Source organism: Bos javanicus, chromosome 5 (genome assembly GCF_032452875.1).
Source record: "Bos javanicus breed banteng chromosome 5, ARS-OSU_banteng_1.0, whole genome shotgun sequence".
NCBI lineage: Eukaryota > Metazoa > Chordata > Mammalia > Artiodactyla > Bovidae > Bos > Bos javanicus.
In genome coordinates, this window is record NC_083872.1 from 59,575,869 (window position 1) to 59,594,396 (window position 18,528).

At 35.9% G+C, this 18,528-nt stretch overlaps 4 pseudogenes; 1 reads left to right on the forward strand and 3 right to left on the reverse strand.

Moving 5' to 3' along the window:
- The first annotated feature begins 217 nt into the window (after positions 1-217).
- LOC133248722 (olfactory receptor 6C3-like) lies at positions 218-1,014 on the forward strand (annotated as a pseudogene).
- Positions 1,015-4,513: 3,499 nt separating this feature from the next.
- LOC133248723 (olfactory receptor 6C1-like) lies at positions 4,514-5,458 on the reverse strand (annotated as a pseudogene).
- A 5,864-nt stretch (positions 5,459-11,322) lies between these two features.
- On the reverse strand, positions 11,323-11,455 carry LOC133249021 (U2 spliceosomal RNA; annotated as a pseudogene).
- Positions 11,456-15,845: 4,390 nt separating this feature from the next.
- LOC133248724 (olfactory receptor 6C3-like) lies at positions 15,846-16,781 on the reverse strand (annotated as a pseudogene).
- Between the last annotated feature and the right edge of the window lie 1,747 nt (positions 16,782-18,528).

The window sequence follows — 18,528 nt, forward strand, 5'->3', positions numbered from 1 at the left end:
TATTTAACTTCAGATAATATTCATTACTTGAGTGAAAGGTTGAATGGAAACTGGAGAAAGTTACTGTATGGGAACAGAGGCTTTAAATTTCAAACACTATCTTCATGATCGAAGCTTTAAAACTTTTGTATTCTATTCTCAAATATCTTTTAACATTTTTTATGTCTATAGGGAGAGCATACATTTTCTGTTCTAATGAGGAAGAAAAGAATCAGAAATGAAAAACCACACAAGACCCACAGAATTCATTCTTCTGGGGCTATCAGATGACCCAGAGTTTCAGATTGTGATTTTTTTTCTTTTTAATCATCACACATATATTATGTCACTGGAAATTTGACCATCATCATTCTCACCTTGGTGGACTCCCATCTACAGACACCTATGTATTTTTTCTTCAGGAACTTCTCTGTATTAGAAGTCTCCTTTACAACTGTCTGTATTCCTAGATTTCTGGGCGCAATTATCACCAGGGACAAAGCAATTTCATACAACAATTGTACAACTCAGCTGTTTTTTTTTTCATTTTCTTGGGTGTCACTGAATTTTATCTTCTAACTGCCATGTCCTATGATCGCTATGTAGCTATCTGCAAACCCCTGCATTACACAACCATCATGAACGACAGAGTCTGTGTATTGCTTGTCTTTTGTGCTTGGCTGGCAGGATTCTTAAACATCTTCCCACCTGTTATTATTTTTCTCCAGTTAGATTACTGTGGTTCTAATATCATTGATCACTTTGCTTGTGACTATTTCCCCCTCTTGAAACTATCTTGCTCAGACACATGGCTCGTTGAAGTGATTGGTTTTTACTCTGCAATAGTGATTCTGCTTTTTACTTTGGCATTAATAATTCTATCCTACATGTTCATCATCAAGACAATTCTGAGACTGCCTTCTGCCAGTCACAGAAAAAAAGGCATTTTCTACATGCTCCTCTCACATCATTGTCATTTCCATCTCTTATGGAAGCTGTATATTCTCTCAAAACTATTTCACTACAGTTAAATGATTCCTTTTTATTCATTCCTATTCTAAACTTTCCCACACGCTGAATGAAATAAATAAGATAAAGCTGAATATTGTTTCAGAATTTTCTGTAAATTGTTTTTTATTCATTATGTATTTGATGAAGTATAAAATGTTACAACATAAGCCATTTCATTCGAGAAAAAGAATCTCAGGAATAATGTGGATTTCTGAAATTTTGACTTACAAGATAACAGAAATGAATATTATTAGATAATTTTAATTCTATCTGGCATTTTCATAAAATCAAATAACCACATACACTATCAGATTGGAAATAAAATATAAATATTTACTTAAATATTTTTGAAAGATTATAAACTTATTCAAATTCTTTATACTACTATTAATAATTTTGATAATAATGAAGAGAAGGACAAGAAAGAAGAGGGTAGAGATAATTTTGTTTAGCAATTACTATATTCCAGACTTATTCTAGAGAATGATTTTCTAAAAGAAAGCAATTTCTTCCTATTGGCTCACTAAATCCTGCCAACGACATTCTGAAGTACCTGTAATTGTTATTCTCTTGCAGAAATATTACCTTATCTTTTCCTCTGGAAATATCTTATAAGATTATCATCATTCATATGCATGTAAAAAATGTTGGAATTAAATTTTAAAATTGTACCTCTACCAAGAATTTTCTCATTTTTGTCATAAACATTTCAGTCACTCAGTCGTGTCCAACTCTCTGCAACACCATGGAAAGCAGCACGCTAGGCCTCCCTATCATCACCAACTCCCGGAGTTTACTAAAACTCATGTCCTATGAGTCGGTAATGCCACCCAACCATCTCACCCTCTGTCGTCCCCTTCTCCTCCCACCTTCCTTCTTTCCCAGCATCAGGGTTTCTTCAAATGAGTCAGTTCTTCACATCAGGTGGCCAAAGTATTGGACTTTCAGCTTCAACATCAGCCCTTCCAATGAAGATTCAGAAATGATTTCCTTTAGGATGGACTGTTTGGATCTCTTTGCTGTCCAAGGAACTCTCAAGAGTCTTCTCCAACACAACAGTTCAAAAGCATCAATTCTTCAGCTTTCTTTATAGTCCAACTCTCACATCGATACATGACTACTAGAAAAACCATAGCTTTGACTAGATGAACCCATGAGTCATACTACATTATTTTAAATAAGAAATAATATATGGGTCAATGTTTAGGAAAATTTTAAGACAGGAGGTCAGTGGACTATCCATAGCCCACTGGGAAAATTTAGCCCACCACCTATTTTTGTTTAAAGTTTTATTGAACACACAGCCTCCAAAATAAAGACAGGAGGAACTGAGTAATTGCATCAGGGACACTATGCCTGCAAACTCTAAATTATCAATATATTACCCTTTTACATAAAAAGTGTGTGTTGACCCCTGCTATTGATAATCAAAATGATTATACTGATAGTAAACATTTAAACTAACCACAGAAGAGTTTGTATAGAATGATGTAGAGAGCTGCATTATCGGATAATATCAGCGTAGACTTCTTCATATCTTTTGTAAAATTTTTACAGTTCTTTTAATTCCCAGAACTAACCTATCTACTAATTATGGTATATTTTTATTGAGTGAATAAGAACTCACAACCCTCAATCAAGTCTAAACTTCAGTATTTTCACATGCTTCCAATCAAGCTTAGAAACTATAAATGTTTCAGCATGAGGGAAGGAGAAAGTAATAGCATGTCTTCCGTACAAAGTGGAAATCTCAGTATTTTTTTATAAGTTGTTTTTCTTGTGTTTCATCAAATGATGGATCTAAGACTCTCAGTTGAGTATAGTATGTGAATATCAGGAGAAACATGCCTCTGAGTTATGGTTACAGTCTTTGTATAATAATGGTTTAAAAATGAGGGATGAGTTTGAGTAACTTTCATCATTATATACATTTTTGACTTCAGGGAAAACAGAAATGAAAAAAGTGTTCAGGGCCAGAATTGCATGATCTTGCGTGATTATTCATATAAATTCTAATCAGTACATTTTCCAATATGATAATGCTTAAATTAAGCATTTTTAACAAAAAACCTCAAGTTTATATATGATAAAACTTTGCTCTTGTTACCTTCTTTACTCCTATTGATTAGGCATATCACTTAAAGAGGCAATTAAATGAATTGTGTGTACAAGCTATTATCTCAGAATAGTCACAAATATGAGAAAGTTATAACACCCCTTAGCTACTGATTATCAAAAGATCAGCCTAACATCAAGCTTTTAGTTAAATATACAACTGACCACAGGAAATGCAGTCATCTTTGGTATCCAGTAATATTTATTTTGTCAGCTACAAATTGGCACGTGCCATGAGTGCTTGCCAACTGCCTCTAAAAGGATTAAATCATGTGCTGTTCAGCTGCTGATGTTCAACACCGCCTGAAGGAGTTCAGTGTGGAGAGCAGGAGTGAGGCACTTTGTGCTCTGGGAAAACTGGCAGGACAGGCCTTCAGATAGTTAAACAGTCTCAGGAGCTCATTTTATGAGCCCAGTTCTTGTATCTCTTCATGTCAAGAAAAACACTAAAATTCTTCATGGTGACGATTGTTTCTCATAACTAGCAGGCATTTCATGAGATGAGCAGAAACTTTCTACAAAAAAAAAATGTGCTTGAATACATGTACTCCCTTTTTGCCGAATCACATATATACTGTCCTTCCCCTATACCTCTTTAGACCTGTTTCTCACAGATATCTGAGGTCTGACTCCCAGATTGCAATCCTCATATTGCCCCAAATAAAATTTAACTTGCAAGTCTCACATTGTGTATTTTTTTAATTGATAATTTCTTCAGGCATTTTAAAAGAATTGTTATGGTACATATGTTAATTTTGGAGTTCCGCAAGAAGTGGAGGCTTTTTCATAGTTTTCCCTAATAGCTTTCATAGTTTCCTTCATTATAATAGTCTTTGAGTTGATAAATTATACAGCACAGAAAGTGTTAAACTCACTAATGAGAAAGTTATTTGATTTCTCAAGAAAGTGTAATTACATTATTCTTTTAAGTTGTACTGTTTTTCACATAGTTACTAAATTGGCCACAAAATGAAAAGGAGAGTATATGCTATGTTCTAATGAGACTGTCAGATTATGTTTATTATCCTTGTGTGGTAATAAAAAATAAGGTTAAACATGATACAATATTTACTCATTACTGAAAAGAGTAATTCTCGTGAAATCACAAAATGCTATTATCTCTTGCATTTTGAAATTTCACCATAGGGAAAGTGCATAAGAGAATGTTTGCAATCGGAATGGAAAAAAATGTATATGTATATATATGTACATATATGAAGAGTTCAAATTTAAATGGCAAAAATAAAATACACATATGCAAATATCCTTAGTAAACTGCTGACAATAAAAATATAAATGATGAAAATGAATCTAGAGAGGCTGTGTGGATATTAATAAATTTTGAAAAACCTGGATTTTAATTTAATTGCTCTTCATTCATATGCCTCTAATTCATGAAACAGGACTTTTATATTTTCATTTCCTTGAGAAAAAACATAGTCTTCCTTGCCATGTCCATGAAGGCTCTCTTGACTTGCTGATTCCTAAGAGTGTAGATAAAGGGGTTCAGCATGGGTGCTACTGAGGTATTTAGCACAGCCACTCCCTTGCTCAAAGAGACCCTGTCTTTTGCAGATGGATTCACATACATGAAAATGCAGCTGCCATAAGAGATGGAGATGACAATCATGTGGGACGAACACATGGAAAAGGCCTTTGTCCTCTGAGTGGTAGAAGGGATCCTCAAAATTGTTTTGATGATATATGTGTAGGACAGAATTATTAATGCTAAAGTGAACAATAGAATAAACAGCACAGGAAAACCCCAGTATCTCTAGAAATTTGGTGTCTGAACAAGAAAGGTATAATACAGGGAATAATCACAAATAAAATGGTTGATAACATTGGACTTACAGTAATCAAGTTGTATGAAGAATACGAATAATGGGAATATAATGAAGAATGAAGTCAGCCAAGAAGCCAAGACAAGCAGCATGCAGACTCTGTGATTCATGATGGTCATGTAATGCAGCGGTTTGCAGATGGCAATGTAGCGGTCATAGGACATGGCAACCAGAAGGTAAATCTCAGTGACTCCCGAGAAAAGGTAAAAAAATAACTGAATCATACAATCATTAAAAGAGATGGTTTTATCTCCCGTAATAATGGTGGCCAAGAACTTGGGAATAGTGACAGCTGTGAATGAAACTTCCAATATGGAGAAACTCCTGAGGAAGAAATACATGGGGGTCTGGAGGTGGATATCCAGCAGGGTCAGGGTGATAATGGTCAAGTTCCCAGTGATGCCGAGCATGTAGGTGATGAGCAGAAAGACAAAGATCACAATCTGAAGTTGTGGGTTGTTCAACAGTCCCAGGAGGATAAATTCTGTTATTTCTGTGTAGTTTCTCATTTTTCTTCTTCTTTTAAGTAACCGTCAGGAGAAAACACAAACAGAAGACTCAGAAAAGTGGATTATCCATGTATAACACTGGGATTTGTCTCTAAAAGTAAACTTACTATGCCATGCTAACATAATTCAGGAGATTTTTAAAAACAAGTTAATAAAAACAGGTAACTTACTTTAAAGTAAGTTTTTACTAGTGTGTTTCACATAGAATATTTCTTTATAAAATCTGTTTTACAGATTGGAATCAGAGTAGAAATAATTTTTAAAAATCATATCCAAATCACATACCTGAATTGAAAAGCAGGGATTATCACCTAAATCTTTCTAAAACATAGCAAATACAGTAAAATAAATTCTACCTCTTGACTTGTAAAATGCCCCATCCCCCACTCTTAGAGGATTCCCTCCTGTTGGGAAAGACTTCGTCTTTTTTCAAGCCCCATAAAATCATCCTATCCTAGTTTGTGTTGGCTGGTTCCTTGTATTGTTATTCTCTACTGTAGTATAGAAAACCTAAATGTGTCAGGAAAAAGTCACCCAGTGGATATGTCTCCAAAGTAAAAGTCATTGGAATGAAATCTTTAACAACCTGACAGATTTCTAAGTTTCCACTCAGACTCATATTAACCTCCCAACCTCATACTCCTCTTCTGAGGCCACAGATAATGGAATAAAGGAATCCAGATAATGGATTTGCTTCAGCAGTCTTCTCAGATATTAGAGAGTCAAGAGAGGAGGCAGAGTGGACGTTTAGTAGATTGCATCTGTGTTATGAGTTAAGGAAACCAAAATGTGTTGTTTAGTCGCCAAGTCGTGTCCAACTCGTTGTGACCCCATGGACTGCAGCACGCCAGACTTCCCTGTCCCTCACCATCTCCCAGAATTTGCTCAGGTTCATGTCTATTGCTTTGGTGATGCCATCCATGCCATCATGCCATGGTGATGCCATGCCTCTGACGTCCTCTTCTCCTTCTGCCCTCAATCTTTCCCAGAATCATAGTCTTTTCCAATGAGTCAGCTGTTGGCATCAACTGGCCAAATTATTGAAGCTTTCATTAGATAACAGCAACGGAGCTGCTCTGCTACATCAGTCAGTTCAGTTCAGTTTGGTAGCTCAGTCCTGTCCGACTCTTTGTGACCCCATGAATCGCAGCACGCCAGGCCTCCCTGTCCATCACCAACTCCCGGAGTTCACTCAGACTCACGTCCATCGAGTTAGTGATGCCATCCATCCATCCCATCCTGTATCGTCCCCTTCTCCTCCTGCCCCCAATCCCTCCCAGCATCATAGTCTTTTCCAATGAGTCAACTCTTTGCATGACCTGGCCAAAGTACTGGAGTTTCAGCTTTAGCATCATTCCTTCCAAAGAACACCAGGACTCATCTCCTTTAGAATGGACTGGTTGCATCTCCTTGCAGTCCAAGGGACTCTCAAGAGTCTTCTTCAACACCACAGTTCAAAAGCATCAATTCCTTGGCGCTCAACTTTCTTCACAGTCCAACTCTCACATCCATACATGACTACTGGGAAAACCACAGCCTTGACTAGACAGACCATTGTCAGTATCCCAAACCAGTATTAGGTCACCTATGAATGGTTTAGCACCAGGTTCCCTACAAATTGGGGCACCGTGATGGGGGAATGGGTGACTACCTTTCTGGCTGCACCCAGTGTCCCAGGGTAAAGGGCTCTCTGCACCTGACCCTGGTCCCAAAGCACAGGGTGGTGCTCCCTTAGGGACCCCGGGGGAGGCCTGCCAGCAGGGATGTTGGGGAACCAGGTATCTAAGGCCAATCAAGGATCCTGTGATGCTGACATGTCATTCTGCATGGGCAGGTTTCTCACTTAGAGGTGTTCAGTCATAATCCCACAGATGGTAGCTTCTCTCCATTGGCTCTTCAGCTAAGCTCTCAACCGAAGTGTATGAATATCTGAAAACAAACATTGCCTTCCAGAGAATATTTTTCCTTAAAAATTTCTGCCATCTAAATGTTACTAGTATTTTCTCTCCATTTCTGTTTTTCAGCCATGTCCAACACTTTGCAGCCCCATTGACTGTAGCCCACCAGGCTCCTCTACCCATAGAATTTTCCAGGCAAGAACACTGGAGTGAGGGTGCCATCTTCTACTTCAGGGGATCTTCCCCATCCAGGTATTGAACTCAAGTCTCTTGCAAATCTTGCATTGGCAAACAGATTATTTACCAACTGTGCCACCTGGGAAGCATCTGCATTAATATCCCCTTAATAGAATCTCTATTTTGTCAGTGTATTAGTATAAACATGAAATAGCAAAGAAAACCTTTATTTTGTCATTCCAATTAACAGTAATAATAATGCATTTATGTTAAAAAGAAGCTGAGTTCCCTCAGTAAATTCAGGCAACCCAGAATTTGATACATATTGACAAATATAAAAGTCATTGTTCTCAGTTAATAAAAATCATCTGTAATTAACAACTGTGTATAAGAGTCAGACATGATTGCATGACTGAACTGAACTGAACTGATGACTCTGATCTGTAAACCACTTCTGGAATGTGAGGTGTTAACCATTCCTGGGATGGTTTTGGTAAAGTAATGAAGAATATATCCAAATTTCTAAGACATCATTTCCGAGTTTTTTTTTTTCCTTACAACTCATTTAAGCTTTTTTTTCCCTTAGTCCCATGGAACTTAGGATAACAAGTTACATATTCCTTTCTGTCCCTTCCTTTGTAATGAATTCTAGTGTCTTGGATAAGGGCTTCCCAGGTGGCACTGGTGGTAAAGTACACGCCTGCCAATTCAGGAGACATAAGAGATGTGGGTTCCATCTTTAGGTTGGGAAGATGCCCTGGAGGAAGGCATGACAATCCACTCCAGTATTCAGCCTGGAGAATCCCCATGTACAAAGGAGCCTGGCAGGCTACAGTCCATAGGGTCTCAAAGAGTTAGACACGACTGAAATGACTTAGCAGCAGTGTCTTAGATCTCATTGTCAAAACAGGCATGTGGCTCATTGAAAGTGAAAATTAACCTATATGATAAACAAATGTTGCCCATTGTTTTAAATAAGGTAACTGGAAGTGATTTTCAGGACACACATGCTATTCCATAGTAAAGTGTAAGCATGGCTTCTTTGAGAAAAGATCACTAGCATTCCTCAAATTCACCAATTTAAAAAAGCGACAATATTTAAATGTCTATTAAAGACTGCATTCCTTATTTTATATAAATTTTGAGACACAAGTGGGAAGCTCTCTAAATTCCACAATATAATTGGAAACAAATTTGCTTCTGACATTCTCTATGTGTACTGAATTTTCTCTTCATAACTTTAAGACTCCTAAGGAAATCGTAAGTAATTCTATGAACACATATATCCTCAAAGCACTTTGCACCCTTGCATACGACATAGTATTCCACTTCCTTATCTTTTCCTTTCACTTGAGGATCTTTTTCTTGGTGGTAGGTTTATAAGCTAGAATAACTTGTCACAGAATAGAACAGAATATTTCTTAAATTTGATATCTTGGGTAATAGCTTGGTTTTATAACAACCCTAATCTTTTTCTAGAATGATTCATTCCACTCCTGATTGTGTTTGCTGACATCTAATACCATGGAAGAACATCATCATGACTGTATGGGGGAAAAAAAAACTCATAAGAATCAATTTAGATAATTTTCAGATTATTACTTTATGACTGCCTTTGCTAGTCCTACAATTAGTTCAGAGTCCTGTTTCTCTCAGTCCTCTAGTTTAAAAAAAAAAAATCCTTTTTTCTTTCTTAATGTAAAAGGGAAATCAAATCAAAGCACCAATAAGTATGAATAGGAATAATGAAGGGAAAACTGTAAAGACCTAAGTCACTCTCAAAATCTGTATATTTTCCTAGAAGTGTTGCTTTTCCCCTAATTGTCTCAGTTTTAACTATTATCTATGTCTGAAGATAATTTTTAAATTAAAAAGGAAATAAATTCTTATAAAAATATGGCATCAGGAGTTAACTTTAGTTAAAAATGTGTGAGACTATTAGGGATTTGTATTCCAAGATAAATTATTAAAAATACAACTCTCTGAGTTATAGGTTTTTTTTTCACTATGAACATGACTATAATATTTCATGGATTATGAGGGCTAATTTAATTAAAAGAAAGGCGAAATTATATAAAAATTTTAAAGCATTTATTCCCAGAGTAAATACTATTTTTATTATTATTCCTAAAAATAAAATCAATTATTACCTTTGAGGAAGATGATCCCAATATAAAAAATAATAACCATTTTTGAGGAAACTTGTTTGAGAGACAATGCTAAGATTTATGTAGTTATCTAACAGACTCATTACAATAGTTGTGTGCAATGTTTGAATAACCTAACAATGAGAGGTTAATATTAAACAAAATCATATAGCTAGTAAATGGTGAAATTGGTATTCTAAATTCTTTCTGCTTGAAATAAAGCATGTGTTATTTATCAAACATATATTCAATGAGGAGAACCAAACTCAAAGAGTAATTTTCTAACAAGGAATAAATAATTAGTAAGACAAACAGAAATTATTAATGTGCTCATTCTTCATAACCCTTGATATTTACAGAAAGGATAGGCAACTCCAAATTATTCGTCTCCATGTAATGAAAAGTTAAGCTAAGAACGTATAAATCAATGCTAAGAGAAAGTTGTCATTGGCTTTTACTTTACAGTCTTACCTCTTTTTGTACAAATGCATCACTTCAGGTGACTGAAGCTATTTTAAAAACTTGGTAACTATTTCAATTTTAAGATAAGATATCAAGCATTTCTAAGAATACTCTATCTCAACATATTTGGAATTACCTTATTTCTATAGATAAATTTCCTTGATACATGTTACATGGAAGCCATGGGAGCAAACACAGTGAAAGGAAGCAAGATAGGAAGTTACTGTGGTCCATTCCGGATGTGATTTCTCTATGAATTTTAACCTGCATGAGGCAAATGTTGCTTTATCCACCATATGGCCAAGGCTCATGGGAAATACTCCAGTGAATCAAATGTGACAACAGGTCCAAGAGGAAATACACTAAGGATTATAAACATGTTATCAACATTTATACCACTACTGAAACAGAAAACTTGGCAGATAATATCCAAGCAGATAGAAAAGCATGAGAACTAAGGCAGAAGCATATGGAATATTTTGCTTACTATCTAAGTGAAGATATCTAAATGTATAGGATTTTGGAAGGGATTTCCTGAATATCCTAAATTACCATTTCTCTGAAAAATAGACCTTTTTCCTCTTGCTGACTAAAATACTGTGATGAATGAATCTTATGAGTAAACATTATATTTTCCTTTCTTATGTGATAAAATGTCTCTATAAAGTTGCTCTCTGTGCTATTAAATGTAAAAAATTTAAAAATCAAATAGCACAATAAAAACAAGAATGAGACAAAATATCATACTCAGTGAATTCCAATAAAATTTATGAGAAATTTTAGATTAAATACACTTTAAACTGTTCAAACTCTTCCAAAAAACTTTTCAGGTTATTTTTCCATAATAATGGTACTAATTGTTGAGAAGGATCTACCAGAGGTCCTGTTTTCAACTGCTTGATTGTCAGTGTTCCAATAATTACTGAAAGCATAAAATCTAGGAATTTTACAAGAATTTACAACTCAGATTCCTTTTAATCTAATTTTAGAAAAGACAGAAAATTAAGTAAACCTCATCTATTGACTCAATCACTGTTATTCATTCAACAAACAGTTATTGAGATTCTTCTAGCCTTAGATACTATAGGAGCACTTGGGACACTACAGGATCAAAATAGAGATGACCCAAACTTTAATCAGCCTACCAAGGAATCTCCAAACACAAATATAGAAGATACTGTTGTGGTCTGTGCACAGGTTGGAAAAGAATTTCCAGACATATAGAATGAGAGGGAAATAAAGTTTATTAGAGTGGGAGATGCTGATAAGAAGAGATAATACACTTGATCTTAGCCAAAAGGCTGAGAAACAATAGACTTAGGGACATAGAGAGAGGGGAGGAGAGGGTGAGATGTATGGAAAGAGTAACATGGAAACTTACATTACCACATGTAAAATAGATAGTCAAGGGGAATTTGCTCTATGGCTCAGGGGCTCTGCATCAACAGGGGTGGGATTGGGAGGGAGTTGGGAGAGAGGTTCAAAAGGGAAGGGATATATGTATATCTATGGCTGATTCTTCTTGAGCTTTGACAGAAAACAGCAAAATTCTGTTAAGCAATTACCCTTCAATAAAAGAATAAAGAAAATTTTTAAAAAAGAAAGAAAAAAAGAATGGGAGACGCTATTAAAACAGTGAGCCAGCTCAAGGGAGAACCGATGATGAATGGGCCTTAGTCCACTTTTATACCCAGGGTACAAGTACAAGGAATGGGATAGGTGTCTTGAGGGTCACTTGCTTATTGAATAAGGCATGTATACTGGGTGGAGATGAGTAAGGCAAATACCTTCCTTGTGTGGGGTAGGAGGGGAGACAGGTTATATTGCTCAGGAGGACCTGAAATCCGTTAATAGTTATGACATGGGGTGGCAAGGACCATATGTGTCTGGTTTTTCTGTACCTGCATTCCAAGACCCTCCTTGGTTTTATCTACTTTTTAGTCCCTGGGTCACCACATTCCTCCCTTCCTTTATTTTTAGGGCCAATTCTTTGGCCCCTGTTCTTACCCTGTTCATATCTATCTACCTATTTCCCCCTTAGGCATTTGGGAACTCAGTCTCAGGAGAAGAGGAACGATGACCACTCTGGCCTCTTCAAGCTGTACAGGGGTGTCATGGGGCTCTGAGCTCCCTTTGCGTGCTTCTTTGTCAGGGTGCATTTATGGAGGGAGATGAGAGTCCATGGAATGATAGGGTGATTTGTTTCAGCATTGTCTTTGGGTTGGTCAGAGGATATTCTTGTTGTACTACCACTTGGAGATTTCTTGTATTCTAGAAGAAACAAACTTAACAAAAAAGTTAAAGGTACATGGCCCAAAGATTAAAAGAAGTAGGAAAGCTGCTCAGGTACTAGCCAGGAGAATGAGGGCCAGACATTGGTTCGTGACATTAGTGTTTCTCTAGGTACAAGAAGATGCAAGAATTTGGGCTCATAAAATCTTTACCTGAAAACATCTGACTATCTGAAGGCCAGTTCTTCCGGGCTTTTCCCAGAGCACAGAGTGCCTTATTTCTGATCTCCATCCTGAGCTCCTTTTAAGGGGTGTTGAAGGTCAGCAGCTTGCAGTGGTCATGATGTAATCTTTGTAGAGGCAGCTGGCGAGTGCCAACTCCCAGTCAGCAGGGTCCACATATTTGACCATGCTTTGGGTGCATTTCATGCCCATTGTGCCCTGCAGTGCTGGGAAGGCTCATTCCAGGTCCAGGGAAAATTCCATTGATCGGCCACTCAGTGTGCTGTTACTGGACCAGGTCTTGTGAGCAGCAAAATTCTCTGGACCATACCTGTCTTACTAGCCTCTTGGTCCAGGAAAATATTCCTTCTTGTTGCTTCTTCCTATACCTAGAGTTACATTATTACAATCATCGATCTCATGGAACTGCTTATCAGCGTTTTATCACAGGCTCAGTCACACATTTATTAACATAAGAAACAATCTTCTGATACAACAGACATAGAAAATAGTACAGCTAGCAGCTGGTAATAAGGTCAAAGCAAGAATTTAAGTCAAGAACTTTCATTAGGTCTAGCCCAGAATACCCTGGGTCATCTGACTTGGTTAAATGACTATAGACAGGTGTGACTCTCCTCGTTGTACATCGAAAGGTTGGTTATTGAGATAAGCTTTAGAAGAAACTTAGAGTGTCCCTTTTAATAACTTAATTAAACCTTTATCAATATAACATAACAGTAAGGAACTATCTCAGAAGTGAGTCGTAGTAAACACAGACCTTAATTAACAAAACTAGAACTTAATATTAAGTGAAGTATAATTTTTTTTGTCATGTGAGGGCATTAACCCTGTAGCCAGGGAAGGCTTTGACCCATCAAATAAAAATGAGATTTGTCAGGGAGCCTGAAAAATCCAAGCCACTGTCTTAGATTTCCCAGAGTGCTGACTCTTAGATTTACAGCTATTGTTAATCCATTTTTAATTCTCTGTTAGGAGTAGACTATTGCCATGTTTTAAGGACATCAAATAGCAAAAGTCTAACAATGAAGGGTTATCTTTTGTAGAAGCAGATTGAGCTTTTACATGTATCATAATCTTTAATAATTCTTATTTACTTTACCAAAGTACCAAAAGATTTTAAAAACAAATAAAATTCTTAAAGGCAAAGAAATTCATAATCTGTTATTGCAAGCTTCATTCTAAGAAAACTTTGTTCTCTTAACATAGAGAATTGGCTAAATTCCAGCCTGTTACCAGTTTACCAGATAACAAACAAACAGAAGTTTTTATTGGCTAATCTTAGAAAAGTCTTTTCCATAAATCTTGAAATAGCTGTATTCTTGCAAAGGCATCACAGTGAAACCATAGAAGGCATGTTAAAAATCTGATTAAATTGCAATTGACAAAGTAGCCTGGCCATTGCTGTGATATGTAACACTAATATGATAACTAGAATTATAATTGATCACATTTTTATCAGGGCATATCAGATCTATACGAATTCCACATAATTTTAGGATATATATATATATATATATATATATATATATATATATATATATTAGTAAATCAACCGTATAGTATGACCTGAGAAGATTTATCATCCCTTCAACAATACTTCCCATGTAACCTAACATGTCTAATGAACCCAGGTGGTTTAATAGCTCTTTGGGTTGTCTCAGGGGCCCTCTGAAGCATCCCAAAGTCATCCTTATAAAATATGTGAGATGCCCCCAAATCTCTTGGTGGACTTGATGATGATGAAGTCCTGAACAAATGCAACTCCAAAATACTGGAGTGGCGGTTGAACCGCCAGTTGGTGTAGGTAAAAATACCAAGTTACAAGGGAAAAGAAGAAACAGAGAATAACCCAATCAAATAAAATAAACCTCAAAAAATTTACCCTAAACAAATGGAGGTTTTTGAACACTTGACAAAGACATCAAAATAACTGTCATAAATATGATCACTAAATTCAGGAAAGCGGCAGTGTTTTAGTTTTATTGAATTTATTCTGAATTATTTGAATTTTTTTTCCAAAATAATACAGAATATATGAATTACATACAAATTACATGATATCATGATCAATATTTACCTTCAAAACATGTATTGAATTTCACAAATATCTTGACATTAAAAGTCTGATGCAAGAGTACATATCTCTTTGGACTGAATTTAGTGTATGCCGACTAAAAAAATATAGTCACAACCTGAAAGAAGAGAGCTATTTTATTTGATAGGAATGTTTAGGACTCGGAGCCCGGGAAACAGCACCTCAGTAGCTCTGAGAAAACTGCTTCAAGAAGACAGGAGAGGGAGTCAGACTATATACAAGTTTGCAACAAAGAGAGCAGGCAGTCTGAACACCAAAGATCAGGTATCAAATTAAGGAATTTAACATTCTAGGTATGGGAAGATGCAAGCCTCTAGGTCCACTGAATTAATTCCTTGCATAAACACCTCAGCTGCTACTGCTACTGCTACTGCTAAGTCGCTTCAGTCGTGTCCGACACTGTGCGACCCAATAGACGGCAGCCCACCAGGCTCCCCTGTCCCTGGGATTCTCCAGGCAAGAACACTGGAGTGGGTTGCCATTTCCTTCTCAGCTATCTGGGGCCAAATCCGGTTCCCTTGTTCACCTTAGAGAGGTGCAAGTAGCTACTTCTTGCATCACCCTCAGGTACTCAGCAATCACCATGAGGGAATGAGACTCTACTGGATCTCAGTTTTGGGAGCTCTCATTCACATTTGGAGACCAGAAATTGCTGATGGCTGTGACATTTCTTGTTTGTTGATATGACAGGAAATATTTTCACTTCACACATAATATCACACAGAATATATAGATTCTTTAAACCATAGGAAATATTAATGTTCGTCTTGAAAATACATAGGAAATTACACACTCATTTTGAAACTCTGTATTTGAAGTACAAGGTGGTATCATAGCATCTTTTCAGGGACTGATGAAGAGAATTAAAACTATCTTTCACATTGTGCTATGTCTTAAAGAAATATATTTCATTTTTACAAAAATTCTGCATGAGAAATAACCTTTATTATATTTTTAAATGTCAAAAAGCAATACATTGGAGAAACAGGAATGGAAGTAGAAGCAGCAGACTGGGAAAATAATACATTAACTATCAGGGTGCATGTTAAGAGGCTATAAAGACCAACCATAGTTATACAGACTTTAAGGAACTTCAGGAATTAACCAAACTGCCATTTATAGTTGACCAAAAAATCATTTATTGGCAGAAAAGACTGCTTTATAGACCATGTCTTTGAAGGCTTGTTTCACTTGCTGGTTTCTCAGGATGTAGATGAAGGGGTTCAGCATAGGGGCCACAGAGGTATTGAGAATAGCTACTCCTTTTGTCAATGATGCCTTTTCTTTGGCCGAGGGATTAGCATACATGAATATACAGCTTCCATGGGAGATGGAGATGACAATCATGTGAGAGGAACAAGTGGAGAAGGCCTTTTTTTCTCTGACTGGCAGATGGGATTCTCAGAATAGTCCTGACAATATACATATATGACAAAATCATTAATGCCAAAGTGAAAAACAAGGTAACCAAAGTAGAGTAAAAACCAATTTTTTCTAGGAACTATGTATCTGAACAAGACAATTGTAAAAGGGGGAAATAGTCACATGCAAAGTGATCAGTGACATTAGAAGCACAGTAATCCAGCTGGAGGAGAAGCATAAGGGTGGGAAAATGGTCAGAAACCCACCGAGCCAAGCACAGAGCACAAGCAGGCTGCAGGGTTTCCTGCTCATGATGGTTGTGTAATGCAGGGGCTTGCAGATGGCAACATAGCGGTCATAGGACATGGTGGTTAGAATGTAAAATTCAGTCACCCCCATGAAAATAAAGAAAAATAGTTGGGCTGCACAATTGTTGTAAGAAATAGTCTTGTCTTTGGTGATAATTGCCCCCAGAAATCTAGGGATGCACACAGTAGTAAAGGAGATTTCTAAGAAAGAGAAGTTTCAGAGGAAGAAATACATTGGCATCTGGAGATGGGAGTCCATCCAGGTTAGGGTGATGATAGTCAGGTTTCCAGTGACACTTAATAGATATGTGATTAATAAAGAAAGGAAAATAACAATCTGAAGCTCAGGATCATCAGAAAGGCCTAGAGGGACAAACTCTGTGATCACTGTGTGATTCATTTCTTTCTCTTTTTTCCTCCTTTTTTCTTCTTTTAAATATATTTAGATAGAAAGTGTATTAAAAAGAAGAGATGAAAAATATAATTCATTATGATCAATATCATCAATTCTAAAGCATTCTAATTTATGCCCATATTGTTTTCTTTTAATATCTTATTTATAATTTTTCTTAAAATGTATTTGTGGGTCATGTTTTATATAATAGTTCTCATATTCTAAATCTAACAGGAGAAGTTAGAAAATCTTTATACGAGTCATATTATTAAGAGATGATAAATGAATTTGATACTTTTTGCTTTGTCTAGTTTATGCAAGTCCTTGCAGTTTTGTTGGGATAACCCTATAAAACATACATCATTTTTTGTCATGTAGGTATCGGAAGACACTGCCATCTAAAAGAGAAGTGGATGATCTTACTTCCATCATAAGATATAAATGAAACTTAAAAGAATAAAGTAACAACACCTTTTATTAAACAAGAAATCAATTCATGATTTTCTTAGCAAATAAAATAAACTTTAAAATGTTTAATTATTAGATAATTTAATTACCAGCTTTATTTTTATATTGGTATTTATGAATGTAATTATCAATATAAAAATATACTATACGTATTAGATATTATTTATAAGAAAATATAATTATTTTATATATTAAATAACATTCACTTAATGGTTTGTCTGATAATTTCTTTGTAATCATTAATGTTTGACATTCTCTAAGATTTTCTATGAATATATGTAAAGAAACTTTATATGTATAGAAGAATGTGTATATTTTTGAGCTTAAAAGGATATGCAGTATTTATCAATTATTTATTTTGCATTGAAGCACAAACTGAAAAATAACTACTTGCCTCAGATAGTAGCAGCTCTGTCACCCAGACTTTAGCCCAGTACATTTTCCATTTGAACATCCTTGCTTCTCAGCTATTGAACTTTATGAACAACTGTTTTATTCCCTTGGAGTTCTACCCCACATTTATCTTTTGCATGAGGTGACTAATCCAAAAAGATATTCCAGAAATGTAGAGGAAAACCTCTCCTATTAATCCAAAGCCACTCAGCTGATTCCCAGCTCCACTGGATGTATCTATCATTCTGCATATCTGGTTTGCTAAAATCATGATAGCTCCCTTATCTTATTTTAGATATTCACATTTCTGCTGTGAATAATAGAAGATAAATCATTGCTACTCTGCCAGACACTAGTAAACATCACACAAATCAAATTTGATTATTTTTCTCTATTTTATGATGATTCATGAAAAATAAAAATGGAATATCAAAAACCTTAAGAAGATATGGAACTTCTATCATCCTCTTCAATAAGGATGGTCTAGAAGTTTAAGGGAGCAATATTTAAAGCGAGAACTGCAAGTGACATGGCAACATGGGGTATTATGAGTATAGATTCTTAAACTAGAATCTGGCATTTAGTTGCACTAAATGCTCAAATATTCAAGTTTAGCTGTTGTGACCTATGAAGAGAGACATGTGTTGATCTCCTGGGAACAAAGTCCAGGTGACAGCTGTGCTATGACGTGGAACATCGGGGATTTCTGGAAGCTACCACTGGTGTTCTCAGAGTCTCCTGACTCTCTTCTATAGTGAATCTCTCTTGGGAATATTTATGTTCATCCCACAGAAGAGTTCAATGAGGACTTCTACAAAATAATACTTTTCATTAATCACAGTTATTTACTATTTTTGAGTAATAAAATAGATGTGAAATCTTACAAAAATAG